A 21,534-nucleotide genomic window follows, 5' to 3' on the forward strand; every position below is an offset into this window, starting at 1 on the left:
GTAACGAAATATTAATTTTTGGCGTGAATTTAGCACTATTACTGAATCTAATCATGTGATCCTTGGCGAGTTATATGGCAATTAATCCCTGGCATGCATTACAAGCTGAACAACAAAAGCCTTACAAGCTGAACAACAAACATAAAAAAAAACACAGTTGTAGTGGTCTCCATAAACTTTCTCACATATTCTCTAATAAACTTGTCATGCCTTACATGGCATTGGCGCATGATAGTAACGAAATATTAATTTTTGGCGTGAATTTAGCACTATTACTGAATCTAATCATGTGATCCTTGGCGAGTTATATGGCAATTAATCCCTGGCATGCATTACAAGCTGAACAACAAAGGCCTTACAAGCTGAACAACAAACATAAAAAAAAACACAGTTGTAGTGGTCTCCATAAACTTTCTCACATATTCTCTAATAAACTTGTCATGCCTTACATGGCATTGGCGCATGATAGTAACGAAATATTAATTTTTGGCGTGAATTTAGCACTATTACTGAATCTAATCATGTGATCCTTGGCGAGTTATATGGCAATTAATCCCTGGCATGCATTACAAGCTGAACAACAAAAGCCTTACAAGCTGAACAACAAACATAAAAAAAAACACAGTTGTAGTGGTCTCCATAAACTTTCTCACATATTCTCTAATAAACTTGTCATGCCTTACATGGCATTGGCGCATGATAGTAACGAAATATTAATTTTTGGCGTGAATTTAGCACTATTACTGAATCTAATCATGTGATCCTTGGCGAGTTATATGGCAATTAATCCCTGGCATGCATTACAAGCTGAACAACAAACATAAAAAAAACACAGTTGTAGTGGTCTCCCTAAAACTTTCTCACATATTCTCTAATAAACTTGTCATGCCTTACATGGCATTGGCGCATGATAGTAACAAAATATTAATTTTTGGCGTGAATTTAGCACTGTTACTGAATCTAATCATGTGATCCTTGGCGAGTTATATGGCAATTAATCCCTGGCATGCATTACAAGCTGAACAACAAAGGCCTTACAAGCTGAACAACAAACATAAAAAAAAACACAGTTGTAGTGGTCTCCATAAACTTTCTCACATATTCTCTAATAAACTTGTCATGCCTTACATGGCATTGGCGCATGATAGTAACGAAATATTAATTTTTGGCGTGAATTTAGCACTGTTACTGAATCTAATCATGTGATCCTTGGCGAGTTATATGGCAATTAATCCCTGGCATGCATTACAAGCTGAACAACAAAGGCCTTACAAGCTGAACAACAAACATAAAAAAAAACACAGTTGTAGTGGTCTCCATAAACTTTCTCACATATTCTCTAATAAACTTGTCATGCCTTACATGGCATTGGCGCATGATAGTAACGAAATATTAATTTTTGGCGTGAATTTAGCACTGTTACTGAATCTAATCATGTGATCCTTGGCGAGTTATATGGCAATTAATCCCTGGCTTGCATTACAAGCTGAACAACAAACATAAAAAAAAACACAGTTGTAGTGGTCTCCATAAACTTTCTCACATATTCTCTAATAAACTTGTCATGCCTTACATGGCATTGGCGCATGATAGTAACGAAATATTAATTTTTGGCGTGAATTTAGCACTATTACTGAATCTAATCATGTGATCCTTGGCGAGTTATATGGCAATTAATCCCTGGCATGCATTACAAGCTGAACAACAAACATAAAAAAAACACAGTTGTAGTGGTCTCCCTAAAACTTTCTCACATATTCTCTAATAAACTTGTCATGCCTTACATGGCATTGGCGCAAGATAGTAACAAAATATTAATTTTTGGCGTGAATTTAGCACTGTCACTGAATCTAATCATGTGATCCTTGGCGAGTTATATGGCAATTAATCCCTGGCATGCATTACAAGCTGAACAACAAAGGCCTTACAAGCTGAACAACAAACATAAAAAAAAACACAGTTGTAGTGGTCTCCATAAACTTTCTCACATATTCTCTAATAAACTTGTCATGCCTTACATGGCATTGGCGCATGATAGTAACGAAATATTAATTTTTGGCGTGAATTTAGCACTATTACTGAATCTAATCATGTGATCCTTGGCGAGTTATATGGCAATTAATCCCTGGCATGCATTACAAGCTGAACAACAAACATAAAAAAAACACAGTTGTAGTGGTCTCCCTAAAACTTTCTCACATATTCTCTAATAAACTTGTCATGCCTTACATGGCATTGGCGCATGATAGTAACAAAATATTAATTTTTGGCGTGAATTTAGCACTGTCACTGAATCTAATCATGTGATCCTTGACAAGTTATATGGCAATTAATCCCTGGCATGCATTACAAGCTGAACAACAAAGGCCTTACAAGCTGAACAACAAACATAAAAAAAAACACAGTTGTAGTGGTCTCCCTAAAACTTTCTCACATATTCTCTAATAAACTTGTCATGCCTTACATGGCATTGGCGCATGATAGTAACAAAATATTAATTTTTGGCGTGAATTTAGCACTGTCACTGAATCTAATCATGTGATCCTTGGCGAGTTATATGGCAATTAATCCCTGGCATGCATTACAAGCTGAACAACAAAGGCCTTACAAGCTGAACAACAAACATAAAAAAAAACACAGTTGTAGTGGTCTCCCTAAAACTTTCTCACATATTCTCTAATAAACTTGTCATGCCTTACATGGCATTGGCGCATGATAGTAACCAAATATTAATTTTTGGCGTGAATTTAGCACTGTCACTGAATCTAATCATGTGATCCTTGGCGAGTTATATGGCAATTAATCCCTGGCATGCATTACAAGCTGAACAACAAAGGCCTTACAAGCTGAACAACAAACATAAAAAAAAACACAGTTGTAGTGGTCTCCCTAAAACTTTCTCACATATTCTCTAATAAACTTGTCATGCCTTACTTGGCATTGGCGCATGATAGTAACAAAATATTAATTTTTGGCGTGAATTTAGCACTGTCACTGAATCTAATCATGTGATCCTTGGCGAGTTATATGGCAATTAATCCCTGGCATGCATTACAAGCTGAACAACAAAGGCCTTACAAGCTGAACAACAAACATAAAAAAAAAACACAGTTGTAGTGGTCTCCATAAACTTTCTCACATATTCTCTAATAAACTTGTCATGCCTTACATGGCATTGGCGCATAATAGTAACGAAATATTAATTTTTGGCGTGAATTTAGCACTGTCACTGAATCTAATCATGTGATCCTTGGCGAGTTATATGGCAATTAATCCCTGGCATGCATTACAAGCTGAACAACAAAGGCCTTACAAGCTGGACAACAAACATAAAAAAAAAACACAGTTGTAGTGGTCTCCATAAACTTTCTCACATATTCTCTAATAAACTTGTCATGCCTTACATGGCATTGGCGCATGATAGTAACGAAATATTAATTTTTGGCGTGAATTTAGCACTATTACTGAATCTAATCATGTGATCCTTGGCGAGTTATATGGCAATTAATCCCTGGCATGCATTACAAGCTGAACAACAAAGGCCTTACAAGCTGAACAACAAACATAAAAAAAAACACAGTTGTAGTGGTCTCCCTAAAACTTTCTCACATATTCTCTAATAAACTTGTCATGCCTTACATGGCATTGGCGCATAATAGTAACAAAATATTAATTTTTGGCGTGAATTTAGCACTGTCACTGAATCTATCATGCGATCCTTGGCGAGTTATTTGGCAATTAATCCCTGACAAGCATTAAAAGTATTCCCAAATCAGATTTGTATTTTAGATATGTTTTTCTCCATCGATTGAAATAAAGATTTGACACAAAACTGCACTCGTATTAATAAATTCTCATACCAAATTTGATATATTTTGAGTTTTAGCGTTATTCAATTTACTTGTTTCTGAAAGTACAGACCAATCCGTTGTTGGATTTGGCTCAAAATTTGATTTGACGGGTATCTGCACTATAGTTATTAAATCTGTGCACCGAATTTCATCCATCTAGCTCTCTTCATTTTGTAATCACCGTGTTGACTTATATTCGAACAGCAGGACAGACACAATTCCTCTGAACAGACTTTACCCAAAATTTGCAAAAATTACAATTCTGCGAATTTTATGTAAAAACAATATATCGAATTTCAGGTATCTAGCTCAAAGCGTTTGTGAGTAATTTTTGTCACAGACAGACGGACATTTCAAAAAATGTGTTTTCCGAACTGAGGGAGGTCTAAAACGTGGAGATTATAGAGCTCGAATTTCTTGACAATAACGGTACTTTTTCTGTACCACGTATAAGAGAAAGTTTTGAAAACTTTCATATTTGAATCATGAAAACATTATAAAACATATGAAGTTACAAGTTCTTACCATTACTCGAAAACATTAAAAAAAACACACATTTAGAATTGAGAAGTTTTGAAGTTAAAATCCTAAAAGCAATACAATCGTACAAGAGATTTGAAAACTAAATACATTCGATCTCAAAAGGATTAAATCATTATAATTTTTAATGAGGAAATCATTCTTGAAGCATTAAAATTTCAGCAGATGAATATATTTAATGATAAAGACATTAAAAAACACATTAATAATTTTAAATGTTAATGCAATCAATTCTAAAATTTTTAAAAAAATATTTAAAATGAATTTATAAGTTTCAAACATTTGACTCTAGAGACATCAAATAATATATTAAAAATATAAAGTTCTTCAGAAAACTTGTTAGTATTTTATAAAACTTATGCAACGAGAACTTGTTCACATTTGAGATATTGTTTTGGAAATATTATACAGGGTGTTTATTTAGTCCCGGACCCATTTTGATGCTTAATAACTCATAAAATAATAAAGATAGATTAAAATTAATAACATAAATGGTTAAATAGACTCAAAAAGTTTCATGACCCTTGTCAATGAACTTCCACGTGTGCCCCTTCGTCGCACGGAGAATATCAAGTCGATAGTCGATTTCACGCCAGGTAGCGGCAAGCATGTCGGCATCCACAGAGCCTATTGCGGTTGTAATTCTGGCTTTTAGGTCATCAATGTTTGACACTCTCCTCCTGAAAACGTTGGAGTATCTTTTTGGGAAATTCTGAAATTTCTCTGTGCTTGCACTATCGATTTCGTTTCTATGAACCACCATAAAATCTGTGCTTTCTCTTGTGGTGTATGCATTCTCATTAATATCCGCTCGAATAAAACATCACATACAAAAGTACTACATAGAAAAACCCATCAAAAGTAAACATAACATAGCAATAGTTGCCATAAACAAAAGAGAGAAAACTGCAATTAATAAGCAGACGATATTTAGAAAACTACAGATATTTAGACTGGAAAATGAAACTATCTGAAATTAACCACACGCGCAGACGATATTTACAAAAATAAAAATATTCAAACCTGAAAAGGAAAATATATGATTTATTCCATCGATAAATGCCATAAGTTTGTTTATATCTTCATTATTTTATGAGTTATTAAACATCAAAATGGGTCCGAGACTTTATAAACACCCTGTATATTGTAAATTGCATAAATACTATTGCCACATTGAAGAAAGACAGTCGAATCTCCATTGCCATGGCACTGGTTTCATAATCAAGAGACCTGGGTTCGAATCCCGCTGGAGAAAATGCGATTAACAGTATATGTATATACTTAATTCCTCGATTTTATGTTTTCCTTTATTTCATGTTCCAGAAGATACGGGACATTTCTTTAGTTTACCAGACAAGTGTTCTGGACTTTTCTTACTGTCTCCAGAAGAATATTCTGTAACTTTCTTTGCTTGTATAAAAGCAGAAGATTTGACAGTTACTGTATTCTCAGTTCTGAGTTCAGTTAATAAATTGGTTTAGCTCCTCCTCTTGTGTGTGCCATTCAGTTCTATACTATGGCATCTACGTGACACTATAATAAATATGCATAAATCTCAATACTTTAAATTGTATCTCTTGACAATATATTTCGGTTTTAATTAAGATAATGAATAAAGCGAATGAATATACAGCTTTTAAGGGTGTGCTTGTATATTTGTAAAACTGCCTTATTTTTAAAGTATTTTGGATTTACTGCTTATTTGGATGTAATCACTTTGGCATGGATCCAAAGCGGGTACACAGTTTTAATATTCAAGCATTTGCCCTTGAAGTAACACTACAGTTAGAGATTACGCCAGAAGAATGATACACTGCAAGAAATTTTAATCCAGCTATATGAATTACGATTTTTTCTTTCACATATACAAAATATGGAGATAGTGCTGTGATCTTCAAAAAAAATCCGAACTCGACCTTTTAACAAATCCCCAGTTTTCCGCTTTTAGGGTTATTAGAAAATGACAATGAAGGCTGTCACATGTGGCGATTTATCGCCAACAAAAATGTACCTGATTCTCCTGTTTGGCCAATAAATGGCAGGGTCCTAAGAAGCTATATATATATATATATATATATATATATATATATATATATATATATATATATATATATATACTAGCCGCCTTTGGCGACCAGCCGGTTCGCCAATCTTAATGTTCGTTAAAATTTTAATAATTAAATATTATATGCAATTCCTACTTTAATAGCTTCTTCATCAAAATATTTTAAAACTTCAAATTTTGATAGTCGTATAATTCTCTCATAATATTATAAACGCCTTCTGTCATAACGTAATATGTAGCTCTCTAATTTTCTGTTAGTTCCCGTAGAATTTATACTATAAATTAAAGTGGAAAGGATTAATCTGCAATTAATATAATTATATTTTTTACTGAAACAAAGTGTTTTTTTGTAATATGATTACTGAAAACAGTCACTGAGCGTTTAAACTTTATGGGCACTAAAGAATATCTTTCCTAATTTATGTTATATTTCAAGAATTTGTCAACAAAATATTCTCAGATTCATTATGACCAGAACGATTAATTAACAATGTTTAATTTTAAATGCATCAAACACTAAGAAAATAAAACGAATCGTTTAAAATAATCGGTTTAAAACAGGTTAAAAAAACTAAAAAAACGATGTACTTAAAACTATAAGCGTATACAAAAAATATATAACGAACATAAATACAATTTAATTATAAAAGCATACAACTAACCTAAAAATAATTTAAATCATCCGCTGATAATGGTTGTCATGTCAACAATCAGAACACAATGCGCATGCGTGAATTTTCAACGCCAGTTACGGTAACGCAAATGCGTGAGTTTTTCTACGCCAGATGGGGTAACGCTATGCAGATTAGAAATTTTTAATTTCCTTTATTCTGTTTTATTTTAATTCAAAAGTACTTAAGAATGAATCTGAAAGATCGATTCATTAACAATGTTTAATTTTAAATGCATCAAACATTAAGAAAATAAATAGAATCGTATCAAATAATCAGCCGAAAAATCTTAAACCTAGCCTCATGACTGTTGGGGGAAAAAAATGAAGCCGTACTCATTTGGCGGTGGGGAAAATGAAAAGATTTTTTTGTCGGGAAAGTTAGTTTTTAATTAATAATTAAAATTCTAATTAAAAATTCAAAAAAAGGGCTATCCTATCTTTTAAGTTAGATCAAACTGCACACGGTGTGCAAATTTGATTAAAATCGGTTATGTAGTTTAGGAGTCCATCGCGGACAAACAACGTGACACGTAATTTATATATATATATATATATATATATATATGTATAATTTTTGGAACTCGGACAATTTTAAAACGGGGAATAAAAAAAAACCCATCGCTTTTCTAAAAGTTGATGATTGCGAAATATAACAATCACATAACCATTCCAAACTAGTTTAAACCGAATTTTCTTTAAAAAAATTCTAGTCTCGGAATAAAGTTTTACAGCTCGAACGATTTTGAAATGGAGAGGGGGGCATCGTTTTCTAAATATCGACACATGAGTAATTTGAAGTCACCTGATTGTTTAAAACCGATTTAAGCTCGAGAAAAAAACTTGATTGTAGAACTCGATTGATTTTAAAATGGTCAAAAACCATCAGTTTTCTAACTGCCCTCGAATCGGGATGGCGTTTTCTCTATTTTACCCACGATTTTTAACTTTGTGCCAAGGGGTAAATAAGAATTTTACTGGAGGGTACGCGAGAAAGTTTTGGGGAAACAGTCGCGCAGTTTTTCATGAATAAATGTAGAAAGTTCCCTGAAAATATGCCGTTGCGAGTCTTTTGGGACAAAAATTAATGTAATACCTAATTTATTTTCCGAGAAATACAATACCCTAGGGCATGAAGCTGTGCATTAAAATCTTCACAATCAACCGGGTGAGATTTGATTTTCTAAATTTGCGGCTGAAATTTCATACCTCATTCTATTCTAAAAAATCATAAATAACGAGTGTTCTATTATCAGCATTAATCAAGATTATTTGCAAAAACAATGTAATTAGTAAATAAATAGTTAAAATGTATAAAAATATTATAATCACCTTAAATACATATATATATAATCCTTTCAAAGATGGGGTGCACTTTCAAATAATCACCTTGCATTATAAGCACTATATGTAAAGATGAAAAATATTTCAGAAAAAAAAATCTCCTCAGCCTAGAAGGTCTCTTAACAACTTGACGGATAGCTTTTGACTTTCCCATATTAAAGATGGGATTCTGCATGTATAACATATAATTATATAATAGCCCGCTAGAAGCTTTACCGGAGCGATTTCTAGTTAAGTTAAAAGCTATTAGCACCACCTCATCAATCATCTCGTGCAGACGCGGCGTTTCAAAGAAACCCAGCTGTGAAAATTTTATCTGCCGAACTTAAATTATGCATAGTTAATATTCTGATGTAGTTTACAGAAAAATGGTGGCATCCAATAATGCTTGAATTTTGATAGATAATGAATATATCAGGCCTTTGAAAGCGTGCTGGAATTATATTTGTTCTCTCTGTCTTAAGAGATAAGCCAAAGTCTATTACTTTTATCTGAAAAGTTTTAGGATGGTATGATATTAAATTCTAAACATATGTGTTTAATATCATTCTTTTCAGAATTTACCATTTAATTTAAGATATTTACCACAGAAAACGAGAAACAACTCTCACGGATTCGATTTTACCTGTTTCTACTTAAAAAAATATATATATTCCTCTCGGCAAGCTAGAAGGCAAACAGTAGATTCCTTTTCATCTCAATTATCATCTGGTAACATAAATTTTTGATGTCGGAAACAGTCACTTTTCAGCCCCGAACTTTGATAGGAAGATATTGCAGTTATCGAAAAATTTTATGTGCAAAAGTTTTAATCTTAATGAGGCGCTAATTTTCCTAATTGGATTTATTTTTTATCTTCAATATAAAGAAAGGTATAGTGAAAATAAAATTTCAACCCCTCCACCATTTCCACCTCTGTTTGAGGTAGATGGGCCATTTACGAACTGATCCGAGATTTTTACATTTCTAACAGCATATTCATGCCAGTTAAATATATATATGTAATATTATTTGCTTGTAGCAGGGTGCAGGTTTGAAGCAGTGAAGAGACTTGGTATTTTTAATTTCGTTTTATTCTCTCTTTAATATCCATCTCGGGAAAGCAATTTATTTACAAGCGGACGCAGCGCGGCACGAAAACAGAAGTAAGAAAGAAGCAAGGCAAAAGGACGAATGATCACTGGTCTTTATATATATATACAGATTTTTTTAGCCGTTTCGTAGCCGAAGACAGAACATGCTTTGAATTTTTAAACTTAGCTTTTACTCCATCCCGGGAGGAATAATTTATGTACAAGCAAAAAGGCGACGAGATAAGTCAATCTACATCAAAACACAAGAGCGAAAAGAGAAAAAAAGAGACATAAATATTTTTCCCGATGATTATATGCCATGAGATTCTGATAGGGATTTCTTAATACGTGTCGATTTAGGTAAGGCGGAAATAAGTATCTTTTAAAAGAATTTACATAGCTCGGCAAATTTTTATCCCTCTCGGAGTGTGAGAATTGCAACAGTTTTACGGAACTCGTGTTAAATTAATTAAATAAAAATGGTGGAATTGGATGAAGAAATAAGAGAACATTTTAGAATGAAGTTAATTTGGGCTAAATTAAGATAGAAAAATAGAAAAAAATTAACCAGGATATAATTTAGATTTAGAGATATCATCACACACACACACACACACACACACACACACACACACACACACACACACACACACACACACACACACACACACACACACACACACACACACACACACACACACACACACACACAAACAAACAAGAAGAAATTAAAGAAATTTTCCCGAAGTCTTGTCATGAAAAACCATTGCATTAGGTAGTATAGGAATCTTCCTAATAAAAAAATTTATAATCTCTCTATATATCATTACCGTTCATTTGACCCTCAACATTCTTCATTTTAAAGAGAAAATCTCATAAACACCATTTAGCTGTACATGCTTTAAGGGGGATTATAATAAAATCCTTCAATTTCAAGCACTGGTACGATTTTACCTTTTTTTTCATTTGAAATCTCATTTTGTCTAGATAATTCATCAGTGGTTGGCTGCTCCTTTCTGTCTTCCCTTTTGATGAAATATTCCAAAATAAAAATTTGATACTGTTTGTAGCCTTTACAACGGACCGATTTCGCCAATTATTGTCACAACTCCTCATACATATCTAGCCAATCAGACTGCACTGTGGTTGCTATGAAAGTATAATTTGGTGTGATGAGATGCAGTTCATCAAACGTTGGTTAGCATAATTACATTAATGTTATTAATATGGTAGTTGAATAGTTGGTCTCTGAAGGCAACTAAATTGCAAGTTTCACTAGGAACAAGTCAAACATAATCCTAGAACATCGTGAAAGTCTTTACTGTGTACAAAACGTGATTATTCGAATGTGTTTTATCGGTTGCCGATATGTGATTACCATTATAACTTTTCTAATTCACATATTCGGGTGCATGAATTCCGGTTAAAAAAAGCCCTAACTGATTTTTCGAGTATATTTACTTAGTTTTTACTTTCTGGTATAGGAAGTATACAAAAAGAAAGTACTACAATCTTTAAGAAATTCGAATTGACATATCTCTAGTTTCAGACCTCTAGAGTTGGAGTTTGTTCGTGTTTTTCGAGGCAAAAAACTTTGGCTATGCTACGCCATACTCATAGTATTAAAATACTTTTGTAACTTAGGCTACACGAGTGAAATTGGGTATGTAGTCTTTGCATTAAATTTGTAAATTTCTATTAAATTTTGGAAACGATTCTATTTGAGAAAATCTGCCCCCCCCCCGACTGACAGAGAATAAATGAATTCGCTAAATAGAATATTTAAAGAATTATGTAGACCAACTTTAGAGCATGAGTTAAGTTTCTATAATGTAGATCTATATTAAATTAGGAACCAAATACTTCCTGTGGATTGAACCATTTATTGGTCTGTACGTTTGCTTGTATTTAAATGCAGTGATTCAAAAACTCATTGATTTAAATAAATGAAATTTAATACATGTTCTTTAGACTGCAATTGTTTTATATCAAATTTTGGGTTTAATCGGTCAGAAAATAGGCGCCCTAAATATAGATACTCCATTTTTCTGATACTTGTGTATTAACTGCATGCTAGTGATTAATCACAACGATCACACGCTTTATTTAGTAAATCGTTATATTCATACAAAACAGGGATATTTTGTAACTATTTCTGCTGTTGTTTCTTATGGTACTTGCCATGGACAAGCCCGCTGTTACGAAGACGGCAATTTTAAGCTGGTGGGGGAGTTTCTCTTATTTTTATAGTAGCCCCACCTAGGGCCAAGAGTACGACTTTGCTACTCACGCATCACTCATTCGCTTGCACAACCCCTTTTTACAGGAGGGCACATTCGCACATCTCACAGATAGAACAACGGAAGAACAACCGTGCCCAAACCGGGAATCGAACCCATGACGGCCAGACCACGGGAAAGACGCGCTACCCCTATGCTAGGACGCCGGCATAACTATTTTTCGCCATTGCCATGCACAGCTTCCAGTTTTCTTTACTATAGTACGAAGTCTACAACTCTCGCATCATGATTTGGGCTTTGAAATAAAAATCTGATCATTCATGGCATTTAACGGGATTGCTAAATGTCTACATTTTTATATGGGGGATGCATAACACCTTTATTGGAAAATATGCAAGAAATTTTTGGAATATTCATTGTTAATTCTCAGTAAGTGCAATATCAAATAAGAATTCTCTCCGAAGATTATTCTTGTTATATCCAAACATTATTAATAATTTCTGCATCGTCAGGTCTGTTATCGGATGATATGATTAAACTCTCAAAACATAATTGATTATTTACTTTCTGATGAATCTGAACGTTTATTAAAGCCAATTCATTAACGGGAGCCATTTGTCATATTCCCTGCATCATGAACGCGCAGCTTTGACAGTTCGTCTAAGTGCCAAAACAAATAAGCAGTGTGCTCGAAATGAGATAAATGACATATGCATAGTACCTTTAGCCCCAATGCATATCATATGTAAAAGTTTGCAACTATTGCTTTTGAATATCGTTTGCGTATATTTTTATTCAATTTGACTTGTTTCATATTCGTAAAGATGGAATTTTGTAATCTAAGTTTTCTTTATTTCCCGATCGTTTGGAATTACATAAATGTTTTGTTTCCCCTTGGATAACAAATTTAATTTGAGATAATCGATTAATTTAATTTAATTCGAAGGGCATCAACTAGTATTCAATATCAGAAAAAAAAATTATTTCTGAATTTTATGAAATCTAATTACAGATTTCTTAAAATATTTCAATCTTTCATGAAATCTAATTATAATTATGTAATGTATACATATTATTAGTTTTTTTTTAAGTTGAAAGATTATTTTAAAAATTTAGTTTTTCAATTAAATTATTGTGTTTTTAAAACTGTTTTTAATTTATTTATAATTTTTCATACAAAAAGAAAGCATTATAATCGCCATTTTTTTTAATGTTGCATAAAATTTGGGGAAAGCAAATTAAATCTGCAATGCAAATGGACTGAATAATAAAAAAAGATACAGTTCTGCAATATTGCTTTTAGAGAAAAATTCCTTTTTTAAAGTCTGAAGTTATAAGCGTTAATAGAAGATGTTATAAAGTTATAAGTGTTATACTTTAGATATATAAGAATTTTAAAGACAATAAGAATTTAAATTATTTTAGGAAAATTTCCATCTTTTTTAAACGTTTGTAATTTACTAATAAGAAGTAAAAATACTATTTTTCTAATTTAGAAATAAACAAATATATGGAAAAAAAAATAAACATATACTTAAAAATCTGACAAATTTGCAATTGATGGTATGCAAAAAAGAAAATTTTATAATATATTAAAAATATATCCAATAATAACTCCAACGAATCTCTTTCTAAATAATCAGGAAAATGAAAAATAATAATAATTTTATTTCGCAAACGATATTGAGAAATGACGTCATTTCCTGCAAGCGCAGCGAAACATCTGCTCGGTTAAAAGTAAAATTTCATACCTGCAGCTTACACTATTTCAAACCGATATACTTTGTAAAAAAGATAGAGGATTCTTCGAAAGATTTTTTTTTTCTTTCTCTTTCACCGAAGAGCTCTATTCTTTTTTTCTTTACCGAGTAGAGCTCTTTTTCTTCCCTGCGGAATGGCAACAACTCGCTTCCGAGATGTTGCCATTCGATGGCCAGAAAGAAAAAGAAAGAAAGATTGAGCTCCCATTCCGGTTCATGTAAATTGGTTTCATCTTTTCCGGCGAGCACTCTCTTTTCTCTCCCGATTTTCCTGGAATTCCGCTCCGGAATCGTAACTATTCCCTGATAAATGATGCGATGCGCCCTGTTCCCATCGAAAAATGTGCATGGTGGTTGTGGACTCCATTACTTGAATGCCCAAAGCTCGTGCGATGAGTTTCTCCGAATTTGAGGTATCTATCCATACCGAAATGGCCACAATTTTTGAGATAAATAGCCAGTTTCGCTTTCTTTTTTCTTTAAACTTTGCTAAAAAAACAAAAATATAAAAATTATTTACTGCAGTGAAACTTGCTTATTTCAAAATTATTTCTGAATTTCTTATTAATTAATATAACGATTAAATATCGTCTGCAACTTGAATTTCTTTTCATAAATTAAAGTTTGAAAATTTATTACTATTTCATATTTTTTCAGCAGTTCTTTGAATATCTTACTAATATAACGGTAAAATATCGTCTGCAAAGTTTGAAAATTTGTTCGAAGATTGGAAATTTAATTGTGGCAGTCATGTAATTAGAAGATCAAACATAGCTTGAATTTAGCTTGAAACTTAAAATTCTTTTAATGTAAAAGTCATCACTATTTATTTATATGGCAACATCTGGCTCCTAATATTCACTTTTTCTTTGCGTTTATTAATATACTAGCCGCCTTTGGCGACCAGCCGGTTCGCCAATCTTAATGTTCGTTAAAATTTTAATAATTAAATATTTTATGCAATTTCTACTTTAATAGCTTCTTCATCAAAATATTTTAAAACTTCAAATTTTGATTATCATATAATTCATTCATAATATTATAAAGGCCTTCAGTCATAACGTAATATGTATCTCTCTCATTTTCTGTTAGCACCCGTAGAATTTATGCTTTTTAAATTAAAGTGGAAAGAATTTATCTTCAATTAATATAATAATATTTTTTACTGAAAAAAAGCATTTTTTTATAATCTGATTACTGAAAATAGAGTCACTCAGCGTTTAAACTTTATGGGCACTAAAGAATATCTTTTTAAATTTATGTAATATCTCAAGAGTTGGTCAACAAAATTTTCTTAGATTCATTATGAGCAGATCGATTAATTAACAATGTTTAAATTTAAATGCATCAAACACTAAGAAAATAAAACGAATCGTTTAAAATAAACGGTTGAAAACAGGTTTTAAAAAGACTAATTAAAAAACGATGTATTTAAAACTATAAGCATATACAAAAAATATATAACTAACATAAATACAATATGTTATATAAATATGAATTAAAAGATATAAATATGAATTATAGAAAGATTTATATGGGCATATAAAATCAATTACGGATAAACTTTTTAGTTTCGAATTAAAACTTAAAAAAATAATCCTTTTACCAAAAAAAAAAAAAAAAAAGAATTGTAATTTGCTTTTAGTCTATGTGTAGCTGTATTCTATCAAGAGAAAGTTATTAATTTCCATGACTTTATTCTATTTAATATTTTACATTTACAATTACGCGAAATTTTAACATCCTTTTTGTAATGTGGTTACTGAGCTTTCGGTTGTTCCAAATGATTTCAGCTGCTTATTTTGAAAGTGGGGCAAGTCCATTCTTGAAAAAAATGGAGATAATGGTAGTTATAGATAAAACTTGTTATTATCTTTTTATGAGTAAACAATTTAAAGTAAAAAAAAAAAATCAGATTCGAGTATTTTGGAGATGGAAGTTTTAGCTCTTAACAGCATTGAAAATCTGTTTATTTTGAAAGTGGTGCAAGTCCATCTTAGATTGAAATTATTTTTGACCGAATATATTACGGCAAAATTTAGCTCCGGTTGCTGTTCGGTGAAGCAAATGTGGCCGTTTGACATCATGTCTGAAATTTAGGTATTTCTATCTATCTATCTTTGGTAATGAAAATTGGTAGCTGTACAATATTTCAAAAATAATAAAAAGTATATCTTAATTTTTTGTTTTGATAATAATATGGTTACTTCCGACACCGATTGTTCAGTCCAGTGACAGTGAAATAAATATCATTGATCACAAATTTTTGTTGTCAGAACATTCAATTTTACCGAACGATCGTGATTTTGGAGTGGTAGAAATGGCAGTCCGGAAAACCAGTTCCTTATATATTCCCCAGGATTACTGTAAAGTAATACGGAATTGTTGAAAACATAATAAATTATTAGTACATGAAATGAAAAGTGGATATTTTTTTTTTCTGGAGAAAGCAGTTTTAAAAAGAAATAAAAATACCGAAGGAGAAACCGTGAATTGGTTAGCTATATGCTGGATCAGATTTACAAGGCATGCAGCATACAAAATGTTCTACAAAACTTCGATAGAACGAGATACTGAATTTAAAATTATCGATTTGTCACCACAACGAGGAAGATCAATTAATTTCAGAAATATAAAATTATCTTTTATGTATGAAAAAAGATCTATTACATCTGCTAAATGCTAGGACGTGATGAATTTATTCCTGTTCATCATGAACATTTTAAAATTTTAAATCCTGAATCAAATTCAATTTAATCATACCTACGTATAAGCTGAAAATATATAATTTCATTGAAATTCTTAATAAAACTGAATTGTTTTTATTATGCTAAATTTACTACAATAATATTTTTTGTTTTGTTTCACTTTTATCAAATGAATAAATATTTATAAATTTTTGAATAGTATTTTGTTTTTATTATTTAAAAAAAGACTGATGCAACTGAAATATTTCCCAATTAAATTACCATTTACAATAATTCATTAATTTTGAAAGTGAGGTAAGGCCATTTAGTTATAATAAAAATCTTATTTTTTTAGTCAGCACTGTAAACACTATTGGATTATAAACTTACATTATCTGGTATCACAAAATACAAAAAATATATCTATTAATACTTTTCAATATTTTTAAATTTATTGTAATGCAAACTTTTAAATATCTCGCAATAACAAAAAATGGACTTGCCCCATTTTCAAAATAAACGGTTCATTTAATTAAGATAAATTAAAATCATCATTGGAATTATGTAATAGCTGTCTGGAAACTGATATCGCTAATTTAAGTTGACTCGGAAGACGAGAACGACTCCTGGTCTAGCATCCCATTTTTCAAATTTTCTGGTAGCAGGATGTTTGGCCTATGATGGTGGGTTCCAAAAAGATTAAGCACTTTTCGGACTTTCGAATCCATGATTGCAAAGCGAAAATCCTACTATTAGATTATTATGGCCTTTATGCTTAGCAAGGTTAATACTACGTGAGGACGGTTAATATAAAAAAAAGACGGAGGTAAAAAAACTGTATTAATTTAATGAAGTACCAAGATATTTCTTTATTACCAAATATAGATGAATTAATTTTATTTTGCCTAAATTGCTTTGGTTCTTAACCTGTACGACACGTTCAGTAAAAAAAGGCATAGAAATATAAAAACAGAAGTTAATTAATTAGAAAATAATAATTTCAGACAGCCTGTTTTGAAATGATTGGTTTTTGATTTCGGATTTAATCAATTTATGCAAAGATATAATATCGCCTATAAGACAGATGAATGCATGTGTAAAATATCATAATAAGTATTCAAAGATAATTGAAAAAATATAATTTTTAAACTGGGAGAACGCTGTTATGAAAATGTGGCTTAAAATACAGAAATAAGGAATACTGTGCTAGATATATGTTAATTACTATTATCAGAACCGTATCATCAGTTAGATAAAATAGGTAATTATTTAGGTGCTCTATAGTTTCATAGAGTGCCTCAACAATCTTTTGCGGGAATTAAAAGCTAATTTAATTTTGAGTTTTCGTTTGCTTTACAAGATGGCGTACGCTAGAATTTATTCAAATTAAAATCAAGTATGGTTTGAATTTTAAAACATTTTCTTCGGTTTTTTTTTTTTTTTTTTTTTTTTCAAATCTGCATGATCCAGTTTTTTTGTTTTGTTTAATCAGTTGATTAATTGACTCAGAAATCAAGAGTGTTGGAAGATGTTTTTTTAAAGTATTTTGATTATATTTAAAAAAATGTCGTATTTTTGTGCTTTTTTTTTGTTTTTAATTTGAAATTAAAATCTGTGTTACATAACGTATTTTGAAATGTATTCTTTTGAAGATGGCTCATTATGAAATGTTTCATTTATTTCGTTTTGCCTTAATATAAGTCATTGAAAAAAAAATAGTTATATAGTCATTATTAAAATTTTATTTAATATATCACGTAATAAAAGGCATAATAAAACATAATGTCCAAATGAATCACAGACTAAAAAAGTATCACACATTGACCACTCCGACCCTCTCTGAGGAACACAGATAAATCCAAATAGCTGAAATGTTCCGATAGTATTAGCGGGGTTTAAAGCTGATTCCTAAGGGCCCTCACTGGCCATGGCACAACCTTTCCAGAGGGAAGCACGTCCCGTCATCGGAAGTTGGTAGACAACCACACAACATTTCTGTACACACCCGGGTGGTAAAAACCAGTCACAATGCTGGAAGTTTCTCATCCTCATATTTAAGATGCACCCCCCCCCCCACACACACGGTGTCGAGGGACTGAGAGTTAGTTTTCCCCTAAGATATTTCCCCTAACTTCATAAATATTTACAATCCAAAGCACATTCTCTTGAAAATTTATGATTGTGAAAAAAAAATTCACAATCAAAAAACTGCAGTACAGTCTGTGTGAGGTTATAAATTTAAATGAGTCAGAAGAAATGATTATATATTTTTTCAGTCCGTTATAAAAATATAATCGATTAAAATTTTCTTTTATTGAAATAATTATCTTCTGCTTTTTCAGTCTTTTGAATAAAAAAATCTTGCAATTGAATTTAAACTATGTCCTCATTGTGAAAATCTGTACCAAACCTGTAAGAAGGCGAGTAAATATTACACTGTCATCTAGTTCTAAGCTATGTTTAAGGCCGCGGTTTCCTGGTGGTAAGGTCCAGGCTTCGCAACCAGTGGGTTTCAGGTTCGAGACCCGATTCCACGGAAGAACAGTATGGCGGGTCTAGTACGCGACAAATCCGTCTGGGCCAAAAGCCCTAACCTGATGTGGTGTGGAAGTTTCGAAAGGGGGTGTCAGCTCAGGTGTCGTCCTCGTCATCTGATTGCGGTTCAAAATGACGAGGTCCTTTCCAAAATAGCCCTAGTGTTGCTTTAAAAACGGGACGTTAATATAACTAAACTAAACTGAGCTATGTTCAACTCCTCAGGAAGTTGCATATTATTAGTTTGGTTTAAAATCGATTGCCAAATTTGTATCTAGAAAACAACAAACAGCGAGTTAATAAAAAAGTTTTTAAAAAGTATTGTTTTGGAAGTTGGTAAGGTGACCCTACTGATTGACCCATCAATAGCCCAGGGAGAGGGAATACCCCTTTTACGTTCAGTTATTTAAAAACTGATTTAAGCGTTTTGTTTAAAATTAATTTATTGCTGTAGAAAAAATATTATAAACAACTTTTTGAACATGATCCACAATTAAATGTATGGATATTTCATTTTATCGTAATACGTGTTACTTAAAAACTATTTTTCTAAAGGTTAAAACATATAAAAAAATCTTATTTTGGAAGCCCTGGAAATGGGGTTTCCGCAGTTTCTCGGTGCCTAATATGCTTTTGAAAAAACTTTAAAACCTGTGAATTTTTAAAAAAATTGTTTTTCACAATTTTATATAAAATTAATTTTAAATTAAATTCTTTTAATACAACATTACTGCTACCAACTCTCTAGAACTTGATTCACAATTAAATGATTTGTTATTTAATTTCACGTTATTTAAAAACTGATAACATAGAGATTAAATTAAAATAAAAAAAATGTTTTAGAAGGAGTAGAGGGTTTCGCTGCTGATTGATTCACAAGTCAATAGAAACTTTGATTTATAATATATACAGTGGCTCCCAAAATTGAGTATACACTATACTCTTTCTTCTTTAATTTTATTCTTTTTGATCTTAACATTCCTATTTATGGCTAATATTTATAAGAACGACAAAATATACATTAACAAAAGTATTAGGCTAAAAAACAAAAATGAGGAATCAATAATAATTTTATAACAGTAATTTTTATGTCAAAATTGGAAACTCCAAAGTCACAAAATTGAGTATACATCTAACAAAATCTGTCAACAAAAAGAGAAAAAGGTAAATTAATAATTTGTTGCATATCCTTTTGCTTTTAGAACAGCTTGTAAACGGTGTGGCATTGAGTTGACAAGAGTTTGAGTTGTTTCGCCGGATATTTTCGACCATTCTTCTTCTTATACTCTTTTTAAGCGTTCCTTGCCCCTAATATCGTGTTTTTGAACCGATTTTCCTAATTGTGCCCACAAATTTTCAGTCATATTGAGATCTGGAGATTGAGGAGGGGTGTGTAATTGCATTTTACAATTATACAACAACCATAACTTAATTATTTTAGCTGTATGTTTCGGGTCATTATTTTGTTGAAACAGAAAACTTGACCCTAAACCCAAATTCTGGGCACTTTGTTTTAAATTGTTCTTCAGCATATCCAAATATTTAATTTTGTTCATGATTCCATCAATGAAAACTAAATTTCTCACTCCTTTTGCAGACATACAGCCCCATACAAGAAGTGAACCACCTCCATGCTTGACAGAAGGATTGGTATTTTTAGGAACAAGTTCAGAATTGGGCTTTCTCCAAACATAACATCGACCATCACTACCAAAAACATTGAACTTACTTTCGTCACTGAATATTACTTGATTCCAGAAGTCAGGAGGCTTTGAAATATGACTTTTAGCAAATGAAATTCTTTTCTCTCGCTTTACTTTTGAAATGAATGGTTTTGTTCTGGCTACGCGACCATTATAATTTGCTTTTCGGATTACTCTTCGAATTGTTTCTGCAGAAACATACATTCCACTTGTTCTCGAAGTAGATGTAGCAATTTTTGTAGCACTCACCTTAGGATTGTTTGCTACCTCTCGAATAACTCTGCTCTTGGTCGTGGCACTGAGGATTTATTTTCTTCCTCTTCCAAGTTTATTAGCAATTTGCCCATACATTTTATACTTCTGGATAATTTTTTTGAACGCATCCGTGCCTCCGTTGAATTTCCCTTGCAATTTCTCGTAGAAATTTTCCATCTTCAGACAATCGAATAACAAGTTTCCGAATTTCAACATTTGTTTCATTTCTGGAGCTCATTATGATGACCAAGACGTTCGTTTTCACTTGGAAATCAATGATTGCTAATTAAAGTAACAAAACTGTTTTACTCATTCATTTGGAAATAAATAATGGTTGTCAAGTCGCATATTTTATAAGGTGTATACTCAATTTTGTGACTTTGGAATTTGCAACTTTGACATAAAAATTACTATAATAAAAATATTATTGATTCCTCATTTTTGTTTTTTAGCCTAATACTTTTGTTAATGGATATTTTGTCGTTCTTATAAATATTAGCCATAAATAGGAATGTTAAGATCAAAAAGAATAAAATTAAAGAAAAAAAGAGTATAGTGTATACTCAATTTTGGAAACCACTGTATATATAAAAAAATCTTTAAAAAATGTTTACCGATTTTTTGTTGTTTTACTTTAAAACTAAATTATTTTTAAAACGAAATACACTGAAACCTACTCTCTTGTTTATAAATTTCAATTAAATGCTCTATCATTTCATTTTGTGGTTTTAGAATCTGAATGCATGGAAATTAAATTAAAAATTTTAAAAATATCTGGTTTTGGAAGTTAGGGATGGACCAGACTGACTCA

This window comes from Argiope bruennichi, chromosome 7 (assembly GCF_947563725.1).
Source record: "Argiope bruennichi chromosome 7, qqArgBrue1.1, whole genome shotgun sequence".
NCBI lineage: Eukaryota > Metazoa > Arthropoda > Arachnida > Araneae > Araneidae > Argiope > Argiope bruennichi.